General features: G+C 35.4%; 1 protein-coding gene across 2 annotated transcripts in view; it reads left to right on the top strand.

Annotated features, from left to right (window-relative positions):
* Positions 1–1,452: 1,452 nt before the first annotated feature.
* The window catches only part of LOC107752632 (lipoma-preferred partner homolog), a 201,604-nt gene continuing 184,845 nt past the window's right edge, over positions 1,453–18,211 (top strand). For both annotated transcript variants that reach the window (XM_016568655.1, XM_016568654.1), the window contains exon 1: positions 1,453–1,575. The gene's annotated coding sequence lies outside the window, so the exon portion shown is untranslated. The remainder of the gene's footprint in view (positions 1,576–18,211) is intronic.

Below are 18,211 nucleotides of genomic sequence, written 5' to 3'. Positions count from 1 at the left end.
TTTTTTTTTTGAACTGTTAAATTAAATAGAACATTCATTGTTACATCTTTATTTTCAAAAATCAAAATGATGAAGGGTTAAGCCCGAAAACGTTTTGCGCACTTTGCACTTTATTTGTGGCCTTTGGACCACACATTTTTGAGCTTTGCGGCCTATTGTCTGTATGTGGATCTTATTTGTTTTTTTACTGGACTTGTGTCTGGCGTCACGCTTTTTCAGGTTCTTCTTCTACATCTTTATTTCCCCCAGCTTTTTAAAGCGTCTATGTGCATAGATTTGGAACCTCATTATTTTGTGACTCTAGGTAAGTATTTCATTTCTGTTACTTGCCATTGCCAGTCGAAAGCTTTTTTTAAGCGCAGTAGCTTAATTCAACTTGACCAATCAGAGCCGAGCTTTTCAAATCGGCTTTGTCACTTGCTCACCAATGAATCCTCTGCAGTGAATGGGTGCCGTCAGAATGAGAGTCTAAAGAGCTGATAAAACCATCAAAATAATCTATCCCCTGTTGTCCTCTCACATCAAAATCCACCAACATGTTTGTTTAGAATTGTTTGGAATGTTTTTGTTTGTAAACAGTGCTTGATCAGTGCACATTTCTCTCCTGATTCATACAAGATGACTTTTTCACCGGAGAACGCACTATTATGGATAGAGGACTCATATTTTAGCTGAAAGCAACAGTTTGAAGTTTAAAATGATGGATTTGTTTGTTACGAACATGCATGTGAATTACTTGTGGAATGCTTTTATCAGCTGCTTGAACACTCATTCTGACGGCACCCATTCACTGCAGAGGATCCACTGGTGAGCAAGCGATGTAAAGTTATTGTTCAGATGAAGAAACAAACACATCTACGTCTTGGATGACCTTAGGGTGAATGTATATATATATATATATATAATTTTTTTTTTTAGCAAATTTTCATTTTTGGGTGAACTATTCTTTTAATATGCCAAGTGTTCAATGTTTACCTAAAACATTAAATATGAATATACTGAAACTTTATTTTGCTGCATAGAATTATTCAACATCAAGAATTATTCTATTTCAAGACTGTTCAACATAAACATATCAAACCACTGCGACAGAAAATAAATTTATGTAATTGGACTTGTCAATCAAAATATTTAGGTAAAATGAAAAAAAATATATATATATATATACACATATATATATATAAATATCACTGAATGAATAAAATTAAGCATTTAATTATATTATTTGAAACAAAATGTAACATTGATCCCTTAAATTTAAAGATTAAACCCAAGACACAAAGAGGACAATGTCCAGGCCTTAATAAACGGTCATCCAACATATGATGAATAATCCCAGTTAAAACACTGTTTGCACAATAAGATAAATATAGCCGTTATGAGGAAGAGATATTGCATGAGTGCTGGCTGAGACTACCATACATGGGCAAATTTCAGTGACTCTGTGTGTAAGTGTGTGTGCTGCCGGCTGGAATTTCGCCCTCTGACGTCACTGCCTGTTACTCTCCCAGACTTGGGAAAAAGAAGTTTCACTTTAAGTGGGGATTTGAAACTCTGTGATTCTTAGAAAGCAAGGTAAGAGAACTATTCAAGCTTTCGAGGGGCGGCTCCACGCGCCGAAACGCCGATCGCAGGCCCAGGATAACGCAGCGGTGTTTCTGCGCTCGAGTTCTACAGCTCGAACTATATTTGACAACTATATGTTCTTCTGTGAGAGATTCGAGCTGTGTTGTTGAAATGGAGGGTGTGGGATTGCTAGAAAGGAAGGGGGCGAACTTTGTTTCGTGTATTTACCCCGCAGCCGAAACATTGGAGCGAACATATAGAAGGTGTCGGCGTACTTTGAACACGATTAGTAGATACTTGTTGCATATGAACTCCTGAAACCGATCGTGTTGTTATTCCGACGAGATTCTTGCACTGTTGTGTTTCTTTTGAAGAATGCGGAAGTAAATAGGCTGGAGGGTCTTTCTGTGTGCTGGAGGATTGTAGTGCCTAGAGACGTGGCTTCTGCTTACAAGAGCGACAGATACGAAATATTAGTGCTGGCCATGTGTTTTGTTTGTCTTGTTAAATTCAAATAACTGTGTGATGCTGTACATCTTATACCGGAGTTCAGTAATTCACTTTGTGTACTCGTTTACCGGTTAATACAGGGAATGCGTGATTGTTACATCGACTTGTGATCTTTTGCATTGAAAGGCAGATAAATAGTTGTGGGAGGTAAATGTTTTGCATTATGCAGATGCTTTTATTTAAAGCAATTTACAGAGCATTCATTCATTCATTCTGGTAGTGTTGACAAAGAGCAGAGACACTTGTGAAAAAAGTATATTTTAAAAATGAACCCTTACCTTTGGAAAGGCCATTATATAGGCTACTTTACATTATATACATATATTTAAATCTATAATAAAGTATTGAGAACAGATGATTTTTAAAGGTAGTAAGTGATAATGCATTTTTAATAAAATAGAGAGAAAAATCTGACATGACAGATTTATTTTAACTTATATTTACATATATTTTATATGTATTTTGGTCCATGTCTCAAGAATTTATAATATGTGTTTTAGACTCATATATTTGCATTATCGAAACCATAGCATGAAAATTAATGAATAGAAATTTGAGAGCAGGCTGAAGCAGAAATGCACTCTGGATGATTTTATTGCGTCTACTTTTAAACCACAATGTGGAGGTGGTTAAAGCTGCGCTCAGTATTGATAGTTTTTAGACAGTCTTAAGATTTATAGCTGCTTATTGAAATCGTCAGGCTTCAGCTAACTAACTCTACAGTGATAATATGGTTTGTATTGTCAGCGTAGCTGTCATTTGTGGGTTTAATTGCTTGCCAGAAAGGCAACTATCTCCATTTCAACCAAAATGTCTAGAATACAGACATTGTTCATCTTAAAAATAGCTAAGTGCTAAAATATTTATCTGTTTCCTTACAAAGACGACATTCAGAATTCTGCTTTGATATGAATCTCTAATCAATAACATCAAGGCCTCCCAGCCATCAAACTGAATATCTCTGCCGCCCCCCACCCCAGCGTCCCAAAAAAGTTTTAACTCCAAAGTACATCCCAACAGCAGGAATTAAAAAAAGAGGACATGTCTTGACAGGCTAGTGATGCTTAAAGTTAAAAGATGAATCCTGCCTTTGAGCCTAGTCTTCCATGCTCACTCTTTTGACTGTCGTTTTGCCATTAGTGCAGACTTTCTATGAATATTGACTCTGTGCCGTATTGCTGTAGGTTACTGTTGGATCAAAAAGTGTTGTGCCTCTTTCTGTTGCTATGGAGACTCTGTGATCAGGTGCTGTCTGGAACAAGTGTGACAACTGAAAGTTATAAATACACCGAAAATAATTGTAGTGAGCATATATGGATTTATGCAACAGTTAATACATGAACAATCCGGTCCACCAGTTGAATCAAGACCACCTAGACTCCAAAGCAATAACACGGACTGAATGATTATTAATGGATGTTTAATGTAATTATTTAGAATGATTTGTTTAAAAGGGCTAATATTTTTAATAGCTAATATTTACGAGAAGAACCACTCTGACTTATGATCGAAAGACAATTGTAATGTTACAAAAGATTTCTAATTAAAATATTGTTTATTTGAACTTTCTATTAATCCTGAAAAATCCTGAAAAATGTATCATGCAATATTAAGCAAAAAATGTTTCTTGAGCACAAAATCAGCTTATTAGAATGATTTCTGAAGAATGTGGACTGTAAGCAATGGCTGCTGAAAATTCAGCTTTGCTTATGTCAAAATTATGTTTACTTATGTTTTTTTATTATTATTATTATTATTATTTAACTGGCATCAGTCAATATTGGATATTTGATGCTCATTTCTGTTTCCTTTTAGATGACCACTTCTGTAATTTAGCACTCACTCATATTTAATATATAATAACACAATAATTTTTGATTTTTAATAAACTCATGTCTGCTGAATTTGCTCGATGAACAAGCTTTGAACAAAGCTGTGATTTGCGATGTGTTTCAGTCCTGGATGACAAATTCAGTAGTCTGATAAAACAGCTGCATCTCTACTCTACTTTTCACTGTTGCACTCCAATTTCCAAGAGTTCGTGAGGACGGATCTGTGTAGTTTAAGTACACCGGGTACAGGCATGCAGGATGAGAGGTGGATGAATGAGTGTACACTGTCCTTTAGGATGTGGTGTGGAACAGGCTCCGGACCGCAAAACGGAAGATGCAGCGGCTGCTCATGCGGTTATGATTTACAGCAGACTTCTGCTCATTTCTCACTGCACTCATTGACACAGCAGTATAAGGAACGCTGCCCGACTTAAAGTTCAGCTGCACTGTGACTTTGATCTTCCTCTGAACTCTGGATAATCAAGCTTCCTCACATCCCCTTCAAGTGCTCGCAATGAGAAAGACAGATTGCCACATTAGCATACAAGGCTAAGAAGACACCTGCAGCCGTAAAAAGGACACAGAGTGTTTTAGCCTGTGATAGAAAGAGGAAGGAGCGAGCAGATAAAAGGAAGGACAGCTGAGACGTGTTCACACGCATTTAGAAACATGAGCGTTGTATGCTTATTACCACGGCCGGACAGGCCTTCTCGATTTATGTGGATTAAATGCCTTTCCTCTTGTCCTAGTTGTGATTGATGAAGTGTTTCGCACTATCTCTCTTGTTTTCCAGAACCTTCAACTTTCCTATGGTCCACTGTCTGTTGACTACCAAATAAGAATATATTGCCTGTATCTGCCTTTTTGTATTCTTTGTCAAATACCAGCTCCTCTTAATCATGGCTTGCAGGTATAGCCTTGAATCTAGGCAACGGTTTTGTCATTTTGGAAAAGTCTTTTCATCATTCTTTTATTAAACTTGAAGTTGTTAAGTTGTAATTTGTACTCTCTGATAGTGGAATTCATCTACCTTATGACTGCAGTCATTATAAGTACTAGGGCTTCATGATATTGGAAAAAAACTGGCATCGCGATATTTTGTTTTTCTGCAATATATATGAAAAATACAGGAATTTTCACCATACTGAACAGCTATATTTAGAAAGAACGAATCATTCTAGAGTTAGTGGGATGATTTCATCGCCATAGAAAAAAGGGCAGATTTTTAATTTTTTAAAATTATTTATTTATTTTATTTATTTATTATTAGTATTTTTTTTTACTCTACACGATTTGGGAAAAAAATGAAACATCTGGGTGTTCATCCTTGGGTTTACTCTTTACAAGAACCAACTTAAACTTTTTTCAGTAACCTTCGAGCTAAACGGTAAACAATTGAGCTTTTATTTTGACTGGTTGCTGGGAAATAAAAATAAGTTCTGCCGGTTTCAGAGTGAATTTTGACTCTGGTTGTCTGAAATCGCGTACTGTCTGAGTAGGTAGGGCTGCACGATAAATCAAAATGGAATCGAGATCGTAAAATGTGCATGACAATCGCATTCGATTAATCGTGCAGCCCTATTGAGTAGGTACTACATTTGGATTTAAAAAAGTACTTTCTATATAGTATGAATATGGGTAGTATGAATGAAATTCGGATATACTACATCCGCTATGTTGTTATTGTCACATGACCTACCAGCGTCAGTTGCGTCGCTTCACTGCCATTCATAAATCCTCTCCTGTGGCCTCATGGGATAGTAAAGTGTCCATCAAATGCGCACTTCAGAATCCGGGTGGAAGAAGTAGGTCATCCGGGTACTTTTCGCCTATTGTTTTTCGAATACTATAGCTGCATCCCAAATGACGCACTATACACTATGCACTCATACACTATTTACTTATGCACTATGTACTCATCCATGTAGTGTATTTATTATATAAGGTTATTTTATAATTTATAATCAGAGTCTGATAACCGCTCCTGCTTCACTATGTAATTTAAGTTGCGACAGTTGAGTGCATAAAGTGTCCAACATTCCACACTTCGTTTTTCGGTTATTTAAGTGCATCATCCGGGTATTTAAAGTGCTCTTTTTCTTTTTTGAAATTTCAGTGTGAACACACAACTAGCACTATTTATACTAAAAAATGTCATAGAATAGTGCATAAGTACGCGATTTGGGCTATTTGGGATGCACCTTATGAATTCAGACATACTACTCGCCTCACATACTTAGTTTTTCACCTACTATATAGTAGGGAAGTATGCGATTTTCAGACGCTGCATATGTGTTCGTTTATACGCATTCAGCTAATGATGTCAGTGTCTCAGAATGGCTCGATTGTAGGGATGTAATGATGCACCGCGAGCCGGTTGAAAATCGATACAAATATGCAACGATTCAAGTCGGTTGAGATGTTAAACGAATCGTGATACAGTTGGGGGTGGGGGTTTATATTAATGTATCTCTGAGGGGAACGGACTGTCTTCAGAAAATTACATGGTATTTTCTTTTCATCTTGCTTCTGTATAATGCATACAGTAGGGTTCAAAAGCTCAGAGCCGCTTTGTTTACAGCGGTAACCAAGGAAACGCTGTATCGCTGCTGTTCCGTAAGTGCCACCTGCTGTCAGAGAGTGAATTTGCGTTCTCATTCAGTTTGTCTGCTGTTTTCATTTTACTTCAGATATGTTTTATGTAGCATAACTTCATAAAACTAAAGTCAGAACATTCTGTTTTTGCTTTAAACTTTGAAATGATACAATCTTAAATTTAAATCAAAAACTGCTCAAGCTGCATGTATGCAGCATCTTTTTTTTTGGATCGTGATTGGTTGCCTCTAATTTTAAATGGAAAGAGCAGAGGCGAAGCCTTAGTTTGTCTATACGAAGAGATTTCTTTTATTTGTATTATTTATTTATTTGATTTGGGATTTGTTTTAATAATTCGATTTAGTTTTGTTATTTGACTTAGTTCAATTTCACAAAGAAATGTGTAGCATTTTGTCTGAGAAATAATAAAAGGACAACTTTTCATTTATAATTTGTCTTAAAACAGTATTGTGTGTATCGCATCATTACAACCGTACTTGATTGACAGTAAATGAACTGTGCTGTTGAACTATACATGTATAAATGCTGCGCCTGAAAATGTCACCGTTATTGAAAAAAATTATATCGCGATACATATTGATATTGAATTATTGTCCAGCCCTATGATAAAGTATATATTATTTTAAATAAATCATAGCCTGCCCTGCGCAGTGTGACAATCGCACAAAGATGAATTGCGATAAACTTTTCAATATATCGTGCAGCCCTACTAGTCAGTTACTTTATCTAGATTTGTTTTTATTTTTATTTTACTGCCAGTAGTTTGATTTTTGAATGCAAGAACATATCTTATAAATGGCCACTGACAAAGGTTTGTAATCAGTGTCAGTTGATCCAAAAATAAGTATAATTATAAAAAGCTTCCAGTTAAGAATGATTAGGTCAGATCAATTCGTTGTTCTAACAACCTACTGACTTGATTTTAAAAATATGTAGTTTTGCACATCCCTAACAACAGATAAGTGTTTTTCTTCACTTGGTTGAACAAATGTGTTAAAGCTGTGCAAAAACTTTATGGACATGTATATGCCAATATTACAGACATACAGAATGCAACAATAATTTGCATCTAATTTGCAATCAGTATTTTGGTCTTGTTTTGCATCAAGAATATCTAACATCCTTAAAACAAAATAAATTTGCTTCTCAAGCATGTAATACTGATTGAATACTGATGGAAAATACTGATTAAGAAAAGGTTTTGTTGCAGTTCATGCCAGATTCTCTTTTTTTCGACTTTGTAGTGTGTGATTCTTTGTAGTTGGAGTCTCAGACATCCTAAGCTGTTGAAAAAAACTATTAAAAGCAGAGTTTGTTAGCACAATCTTAGGAGCGATGATCTTCTGGCTGTTGCGATTCATCCATCTTTGATTTTTTGGGATTTTTTTTTATGCTCCTTGGAAAGGCAGTGACATTTGCAAATTATTAAGATCTTGTATTAGTCATCGAATAATATAAGTTTTTTTACGGCTAATCTAGAGGACATGAGATTATTTGTAATTTATTATTATTTTAAAAAATATAATATTCAATTATTTTTACACTGGTAAAAAAAGTCCATATAAAAGCTTATTTCATTCATAAAAATGGTGGAATTGCATTTATTTGTTTGCTGATTTAGTTATTTTTTTATGTCTAGTAATATAACATATATGTAATTTTGTTCAGTAAGGCATGACTAATGGCAGATGCTGATCATCTCAAACGACCATATATTGCCTGAAGTATCAGACTGTCACTGTATTGTATCAGCATGGAATCACATCACATTTTAGAAAGGGATACATCATGAAAATAGGCCAAAAATGATCAAAATCCCACAGTTGTGCTCAGTTGTGGGTTGGGCTGGCCAGCTCTCCTCTGAGGGAGTGCAGGGCCAGAGTTAATTAGGCATCTTTAATCACCTGAAGTCACTCTCTCTGACACCGTTTAACCCCCTTGTAAATGGGTTATTATTACTTCTAAAATCCCCTCTGTGGATTCAGGCATGAAAGGGCTATTTTAGCTCTGCAAAGTGAAATCCTGTCGAAATGCATAATAACCCCCCCTCCCCCCAGTAATAAAGAAATACCAGTCTCCTCTGTTCTAACCATCATTTGCTTTGTGTGGAATTAGTAAAGACTTCTGTTTTGTATAAACAATTCTCTTGCCTGTGAAAGGTTAGACATTCAGGGCTTGAATATGTTTTAATTACATTTGCTATCTTTATGATTATAATATCACAGAGCTCTGCTCTTTACGTGAGGCAATCAGTGAAATTAATTTCACGATTTGAGGAATACATGCTGTGTTTATTCGTCTATGAATGTACGTTTTTGTGGCTTTCAAATTAAGCTCTGCACAGTGATGCTATATGGCTGGAAACATCTGCACATGAGTGACCAGAAGCTATTATGTGTCAATGTATTGACTGCTGTATAGCGTCAAATCTGGTCTTGGCTTGTTGTACCTTAACCAATCTCTCAGCTACAGCTTATCAGCAGAAGATGTAAAATGAGTCAACATTCTCAGAAAACACTCTGCTCTTTTAAACAGGATGCTATATATTTTTTTCCAGATAACTGATAATTCTAATAATCATCACACTACATGGAATACAGGTTTACTCACAGGTCTAATAATGATCCCTGTCAGAAAAGAACTGTTTTATACAGGAAAATGGGCTTTTGATGTGAAATAGATACACCGTTTTTAGGCTTTCGAGAGTGGCAATACCGCTTCGCTGATGTGGATGGAGCACTTGAGGCATTTGGTCGTTATGACAGTCCGCGGTTGTACATGTAATATAGGCCTTCACATGCGTAACTGATCATGTCTATGCACTCATTCTGAACCACTATATGCACTTCAGTGTGCTTCTATTTTGTGAGTCTCATTGTACATGCACTTGGGTGACCTTTATTAAGGTTGATCTCTTGCCTACAGAAAGCTATTGCGGCACAGGAGGATGTTCTCAAAAGGTAATAAAGGAATCCGGGTGATTTGCTTTTGTTTTATGAAAAGCTTTAGAAATAGGCTTCCTAGGTGCTCCAATTGATTGAGCACCACCCTGATTTCCATGTTTGGTCAGTCCCTGCAGTCTGTTCTATACATGGGAATAGCGAAGAACAACCATTCCATCCCTTTGCTCAGTGTGCAGACAAAACAAAGGAGTCATTCCATACTGACATATCTTAAATGGATAGTTTACACTTACTTGCCTTGCCTTATTTTTTTTGTTGACTCTCATAAGAAAATCTGTCATATTTTGCCTCAAATTATATTTTCCGACAATAATAACAGGCACCAGAATCCCCACAACCCTACACACGGTTTGGCGGACAGACAGACGTACAGATTGATAGATAGATAAATAAATAAATATTGTTTGATTGATATATTTAATAAATAAAAACAATTTTCATTCATTTATATATTTTTTTGCATTTTTAAATTTTTTTTTGCATTGGGCTAATGTCATATACAATTAAATAAAAAAGTGGATGGTAATTTAAACTGTCAAGTGCCAGAAAGCACAAAAAGCTGTTAAAGGTAGACTGTAAAAAAATTATTATTTGAAGTTGTAAATTAAAACCAAAGATTGTTGGATTGTTTTATTATGAAAGATTATTGGAGTACGCCAGTCTTTACTTCAAGATTTTACATTTAATTCAGTGTATTACTTGCCATTTCATTGTAATTATTTGTGAAATTTACTAGCAATTATGAAAATTGTTTCAAAGTAAATCCTACACATTTTTTTTCAGTCTAGTCTTCTGAAGCTTTTTGTATGAATCAGTCAAAAAACAAAACAACCTCCCCCCCCCCGTAAAAACATTGAACATTCATGCATCATGTACGTTTACTCTACAAATATAAAAAATAATTTCTAAATATGACTTGGTGTGGTATGCATTGATAAAATGAGTGTATTAGAATAAATGTTATGTTTCCAGTGTGTTTGTGTGGATCAGTGGCATAGCGCTGTCTGATGGTCTTGTGGTTCAGTTGTGTTGTCCTCTCTGTAGGCATTCGAGAGTACTTTTAGATACTGTGGTTTGTTTTATTCTTAGAGACCATTGTGAGTGCGCTTGCCCCCCTCTTAAATAACTCCCAACAGTTACCATTGTTATTCTGCAAATGGTACGAACCACAGTCTTGGCTTCTATGTGACTCTGGCCAGTGAAAAAGAGTGGCATTCCAGACCAAAAAAGCAAGCCGAATCGAATTTTGCCCCCAATCTTTCGCCTATTTTTATTTCCATATTTGGAAATGTTTACCTCCTCATGACTCCACAGTACAGCAGGAGGAAGCACTATGAGTCATTTTAACAGCATAAGGGCCTGGCTGTGGGTCCTTCTCACTGAGGGCTTCTCTAGTCCATAGGCACACGGGATGCTGTGAGTATCCTTTTCTCTTCTCTTCTATTCTATTCAATTCAGTTGTGGATGTGTTTGGACTTGCATACATGTAAACCTTGCTGCAATCCTGTGGCACATCACTCTACCCTTGTTAATAATCACAGTTGTGCTCTTCACAGCGGAAGTATAGCTTAAAACAAATAATATATAGGTAGTTAGAGAGGCTGCTGTTTATGGCCTTCATTTTTTTTGGGTGCATTTGTTAGTAGGAGCCACCTGATATTTTCCTGTAGGTTTTGAATTACTTGTATTTAGTCATTCATACAGTTGTTTAAGGTTGTACAGCTGATGTACAGTTGTACAATTAAAATTAAGTGGCTTGTACTTCGCACAACACGTGTGTCTGAGCTTTATTTTAATCTGTGAATTTAAAGAACAACCTTCAGTGGGTTTAGAAACACTTCCTCAGTCTGTATACGTATACATGTCCTTCCTATTCTGTCGACCAAGGCTGGATGTTGGACGTGTGCTTTTTATTTTGCACAGAGATGGCTTTGCATGCCATCGGTCTTTTTGGATGGTTATGTGACTCTTTTCTGTGTTTGGTAATATTTGCTGAGGAGACATGTTTGTGGAATGTGTTACTCATGGTGTGAAGAACTACTGACAAGTATGTTGAGCTATACTGCCTTTAAAGGGAAACTTTAAAAAGCTCAAATATGTAGTTGCGGGACAGTGTATTTGCATTAAGAAGGAATTAATTTGTTCAGGCAGGGCAGTGTGTTTCTCTGTCTAACCACATTCTATAGGCTACTATTCTATTGGGGTCTCAAACTCAGTCTTCCTGGGGACCGATAGCCAGGTGCTGTTGTCCGTGCAGGGTCCAGTGGAGCATAACAAATACAAGTGTTTTTGCAATCATGAATTTGAACTAAATACAGTTATTATGCATGGACAGAGCTTTTCTGAGTTGGGCGTCTCATCTCCCTCATGCCTAGCATACTGCTCTGCCTGTTTAGTGGTGTAATGATGCATGAGATTGTAAATCCTTCCTTGAGAACTGCATTTTCTTCTTGAACATTAAGCAGGTACCCATTACCCATTAAGAGACCAGAAACATCACAATCTGGTTTTAAAGTGAGGGTCAGAAGTAACATAATAATAATTCATGATTTTGAATTTAATACACCCACACACACACACACACACACACATACACACATGTAAACCTACCCCTCACAGGAAACTTTGTGCATTTTTAGATTTTCAAAAACCTTCATTCTGTGTGATTTATTAGCTTGTTTACCCGTGGGGACCTCAATTTAGGTCCCCACCGTGACACAAGTCCCCATGAAGTCTGTGTGTATTCAGGTTTAAGTCCCCACCAGAATAGAAAAACAGGTACACACACACACACAAAATCATAAAACATTATTATCAGAAACAAGTATTTTTTTTTTAAGTATTATTTTCATTTTGCACGGAGCTGTGCTTTTTTGTCAAGAGGTGCTAAATCCTGGAAGTTACAAGGGTTTGAATTCTTTTCCATTCAGGGAGGAGAATATCTTCTGCCAAAATGTTCAGTTATCTTTGTTTAATCATGCTATTTGTGAAAAAACAAATGAAGCGTAGCTCACAGTCACCACATCTAAGATAGTACATACAGAGTCTTACCAGTTTTAAGCCTCTGGAATTTTACCTTAAGTTGGTGCAGTGAATCTACCTGTATTTGTGCTCAGTTTAATAGGAATATCTTTAGTTTAAGCACACTGCATCCACCGCCTTTATTCTTGACCGCTAGTAAACCAACAGTTTAGCTGTTTACACCTTCACATTCCTCTGGTACCACACCATAGCAGTGGCAGGGAAAGGTAGACCTTAATGGGATTTTCCATAGCCGTGAGGTGCGATATACTTGACTTTAATGCTCGACGGTATTATAATCTCATTACTTTTCGCTCAACGGTACTGAAGGGTCTTCATATCCAGTGCTGGTTGGCTTCAGGCAAGGTTTACTGTAAACTCTTCAGCGCTTGTCTTAATTCAGTTTGGAGCCAGTGCAAACAGCAGCTGGAGCACTTAGCATCAGTCAAAACATTTTACTATTCATGAATCATCGCTCTGTTTTATCTTAACTAACAAAGTCTTTCTTAACTTTTGTTTCATTTATTCATCCCCTAAATGTGTGACGACTCATCTTGTTAGGTGATGGTGAACACTTGAATTTTGCTTTAATTAATCAGAGGGCAGTAGCAAGTGCTTCCATTAAACGACACGTCGGATTGCTAACTTTTTCTTTTAAAAGGCCAGGGGATTTGTTTTAAAAGGAGACCGGAACCTCTTGTTGTTAGGCTTTTTTGTTATGAGAAATTAGTAATTTTTCTTCTATGACACACTGAAATATGGTTGCACAAGCTACGCTAGCACTGCTGTGAGAATCCTCCACCTCGTCTTTAGAAACTGGATTAAGATTTTAATCTGTGTGCACTTGCTTCTCAGCGCTGGCCTTTGTTTCCTAACATATTCTTGTCTCCAGTTTGAGAAATTTCGGGTGTTTGTTTTCAGACAGTGTCGTCAATCCGAGAGAACCTCCTGACAACAAATAAACTTCAGGACTGATTAACGAGAGCAATTAGAAGCCTGGGCAGATTGCAAGAAAGCAAAGTTAAATAAGTGGATGATTATCTGTTTATAAAAAGATTCACACTGAGGGTTTGATTGCTTTCTATTTTTAAATGCAATTCTCTTGAGTTTTATGATTGAAGGTTAAGACTTTAATGAAAGCATCGGCATGATACTAAACATTTCTTTAACAGTTTTCTTTGCGGTGATGCCAGTGTCCTTGTTTTTATTTGGGGTCAATGAAATATGCCTAAAACATTTGGAGTTAGAGTTTTATAGTTCCCCTGAGAATATATTCTGTTCTGTTAAGAATCACAGAAATTTAAATGAAGAATTAATGAAGAGTCATATGAAATTTGGCAATGTTTTATTATTTTGGTTATTGTACGTCTTGTGACAGTTCAGTGCTGTAGCAGGTAAACTACTGAGCAAGTTTACTATCAGAAAAGCCGTACATATGAAGTGATGCAAACCTAAAAATTTATTAGTAAAAAATATAAATGTATTTAAATAAAATATATTAGTAAATCTTTATTAATTGATAATATGTCGCTTTAATCATAATTTGTGTGAAATTGAATAAAATTGGTTTGACTGTGTTTTACTGCTATTAGTGTTCATTTCAGTCGGAAACTGTAGTTAATTTTATGTTTTGAAGTTTTGCAAAAAATGAAGGGCGAGGCACATTTTTCCATTTAACTTTTTTTTTTTTACTCCGTGACAACATCAGTGATCAGTGACAAAATTTCTGTTCACTACTGAAACATGAAACATGAAAAGAGCGATAAAAGCGATATAAAGAAATGTGCATTGTTAAAATAAAAATTGTAGTAAGAGCATCCATGTTACAGGCCAATCAGATTTGATAAGTTTATGTACAGATTTGCTGTGGAGCTGTAAGGGCTGCATATGATTGATTGATTTGACTAATAATAGTAATTATTTTTATTGAACAGTGGTTTTATTTATATTTTATTTTATTTTATTTATCACTCCGAAAGCTCCTTTTACCACAGAGCTTTGGTTTGTGCCTTCAGTTAAATCAAGATAACATATGGCCTCTTGTGGCCTATTTATTTTTACTGCATTATTTTTAATTAAACGGCATTTGCTTCATATCATGTGTGTTTTGAACTTTTTCATATTTAATGGATACTTTATGGGTCTATGCAGAAAGCAGAAGTACGTAATCACAGATTTTGAGCTTTGAAAGACTATGAGCCCATTAGCACTTTTTAATCTGTCATAGAGCCCTACAGTCTTTAGGTCAGATTAAAAATGCCAATTTCTAACAGTAATGTTATCATTATATCCCCTCGCTGCAAAGGCGCAGTTTTGTGATCTGCCAAAAAAGGCATTATCCTCCACCTCTGGGGGCTCAGCCTCAGCCCTGTTCTTTTGGTATCAGAGGTCACTGGCAGATTAATTTCTTCTGACGCACAGGCTGGTAATGGAGCCTGGCTCAAAAGGTTGCATGTGCCAGACTAACAGATGCCATTTCACTAGTCCTGTTATTTTGTTATGAGGTTTGTTGGCTTTAAAACAGAGCAACCCGAAAGCGTCGATCGTAGCCCCAGAGGAGAGGTAGATCTTGGCCTGTTAAATGATAGCTTGCTGAGAGACGCAGCTAGAGTAGCAGTGATATTTGTTTCTGCACCAGCACTGTGCCAGCCATTCCTTTGCCTCATTGGCTTTAAGATGGATCAGCGAGTATGGGCCCATTTCTGGAAAACATTTTCAGGCCTAAATCACAAATATGGAGCTTTTTAGAGCTAAACAAAGTGGCAAATTCTTTGCTTTGGATGTAGCTGTGGAAAAAAAATCGAACCATCCACATTTATTTGTGTGTGTGAGTGCGTGCATCCTATGGCTTTTCAAGAGCTAAAACTGATAACGGCCCGAAACAAGCTCGAAAATTATATTTGTTTGAAATAGTCCATGGCAGTTAATCAATTATCCATTAATTAATTAATTAATTAATTAATTAATTAATTAATTCGTTTTTAAAAATCTGTCTAAATAAATTTAAAACCATCCTTTTGCTTTAAAGCTGAATACCATTGTACCATCATATACTGCACTTGAGCTTTTTAGAGCTAAACAAAGTGGCAAATTCTTTGCTTTGGATGTAGCTGTGGAAAAAAAATCGAACCATCCACATTTATTTGTGTGTGTGAGTGCGTGCATCCTATGGCTTTTCAAGAGCTAAAACTGATAACGGCCCGAAACAAGCTCGAAAATGATATTTGTTTGAAATAGTCCATGGCAGTTAATCAATTATCCATTAATTAATTAATTAATTCGTTTTTAAAAATCTGTCTAAATAAATTTAAAACCATCCTTTTGCTTTAAAGCTGAATACCATTGTACCATCATACATGTACTGCACTTAAAAATTGAGTGCATTTTTTACATGTTTAACAGTCTTAACAGATTTAAAGAACTATGCATTGTTAAAACTGCAGTCCATGTTACAGGCCCATCAGATTTGATTAGTTCAAGCACAGATTGCTGGTGAGCTGTAAAGTGTACAATTGATTTTATTTTGATTTTATTAATTTATTTAATGGCTAATAATAGTATTTGTTTTTATTGAACTGGTATTTTTAATTTAATTTAATTTTTTTATTTTGTATTTTTATTTACATCACTCTTTTATAAAAGCTTCTTTTACTATATACTTTTGATTTGTGCCTTCAATACATGGTTAAATCAGGTCTAAACAAACTTGAAAATTATATTTGATTCAAATAAGACCAGTCAACTAATCCATTAATCAAGTCATTATTTAAAATGATTTTTTTAAATTCTTGTCATTTTCGAAATAATATTTCTTTTATTATTATTTTATTAAATTTTATTTTCATATCCTTAACCAATATTCAGTCATGCACATTCTGTTCTGACATAAGATATGCTCCAGTGGCCCGTTTATTTTCATCCACGCATCTGTGGATTGGTTTCATGGTAATCAAATGTTTTGAATTTCTTTCTTTCTTTCTTTTTTTTTGTGTGTGTTGATTCATTTGCTTTATATACTTAGGAAAGGTATTTTCAGGTCATAAATGTCATATAGAGTAGAATGAGTCATAGATTAAGTGTCTGCTGTCACTCTCCAATTGCAAAGTTAAAAGTTAACATTGTGTTCCCAAATGTCTCTAATCTTTGGATGGATTTAAAAGCCTCTTAAAGTGCAATGCTAATAGAAAGTGTTATTATTACAAAGTACAATGCAAAAAAGACTGGAGCCAGAGAGAAATCAGAAAGAGCTATAATGAGTTATTAAATAGAGGAGCAAAGTGTTCTGAGGTCTATAGAGAATAAAAATGACCCCTTTGAGTCACCATTGCTGGCATTTTAAACTAATTCTCTGTCCATTATTGGCTTGCCATTGAACTTGGTAGGGGTCTGTCTCAAGCGTAGCGAAGGAAAACGTGGAAAAGGGTGTATTGTCTTGTAAAATGAAAAAGGATACATTTGCTGAAGTCATGCTAAGTTAAAACCTTTTCATTGCAGGACAATGTTCTCACTTCACAAATGGAAAGCCATAATCAATGCACTGTTAAAGGCTGTTTTTAAAATCTCCACAATGGACAGCATAATCTATTAGTCATTATTAATTAATTAGGGCCTATTGACTGCTCTGAATAATTTGTCCTGTGCTGGATTTTAATACTGGTACTTCCCTAGTGCTAATTTCAGGTCTCTTGAATCAGTCTCTTTCTTCTCACACAATAAAACAAACTAATTTAGTAAGTAGCCATGTAATAAGATGAATAATGTACATACACCTGATCATGCTGTCAAGGGCTTGTTTTGCGATAATGACTGCCTGACTGTACATGATTTCTTATATTTTTCCTTCCTGTTTTTGTTTGTTTCCCCAATCATTTAGAGATGCTGGTGGGACGTATGACTAACATATTATATGTATATTGAGTTATCAGTAATGAGTAATGTTTACAGTAAAGGTACACTACTGTTCAGAAGTTTGGAGTAAGATTTTTTTTTTGTTTTAAAGAAATTTGTTTATTTCTTTTTTAGCAAGGATGCATTAATTTGATCAAAAGTGGCAGTAAAGACATTAATGATGTTACAAAAGATTTGTATTTCAAATAAATGCTGTTCTTTTGAAATTTCCAGCGGATCAGTGGATGTTATTTGAGCACCAAATGAACATATTATGATTTTGAAAGAATCATGATGTGACACTGAAAACTGAAGTAATGGATATTGAAAATTCAGCTCTGCCCTCACAGAAATAAATTATATTTTAGAATATATTAAAACAGAAAAGAGTTCTTGTAAACTGTAATACTTTTTCACAATATTGCTGTTTTTAATGTATTTTTGATTAAATAAATGCAGCCTTGATGAGCAGAAGAGACTTTAAAAAACATGGGGGAAAAAAAAAAACCTTTACTGACCTCACACTTTTGAATGGTAAAATGTGTATAATAATATAGTTAGGTCAATGACATGACCTTCATTTAATCAAAAATACATTAAACCTGCTATTCTTACATGTGTTTTAAAAAATATATATTATGGTAAACACTATTATTTTGTAATTGACCCAGTAATTTTTGCTGGAAATTCAATGACTAATTGTTAGCATGAGGCTGGTTTTTGAATAATCCATTAAATTTGCTTCGCAAGTTAAAGATACTTCATGTTATTTGATTTTTTTTTAACACATGCAGTGCACTCTTACCTCAAGAGGAT

This window comes from Sinocyclocheilus rhinocerous, unplaced genomic scaffold (assembly GCF_001515625.1).
Source record: "Sinocyclocheilus rhinocerous isolate Xijiao unplaced genomic scaffold, SAMN03320098_v1.1 scaffold1733, whole genome shotgun sequence".
In the NCBI taxonomy this organism is placed as follows: domain Eukaryota; kingdom Metazoa; phylum Chordata; class Actinopteri; order Cypriniformes; family Cyprinidae; genus Sinocyclocheilus; species Sinocyclocheilus rhinocerous.
This window is presented reverse-complemented; position numbering and strand designations above follow the sequence as displayed.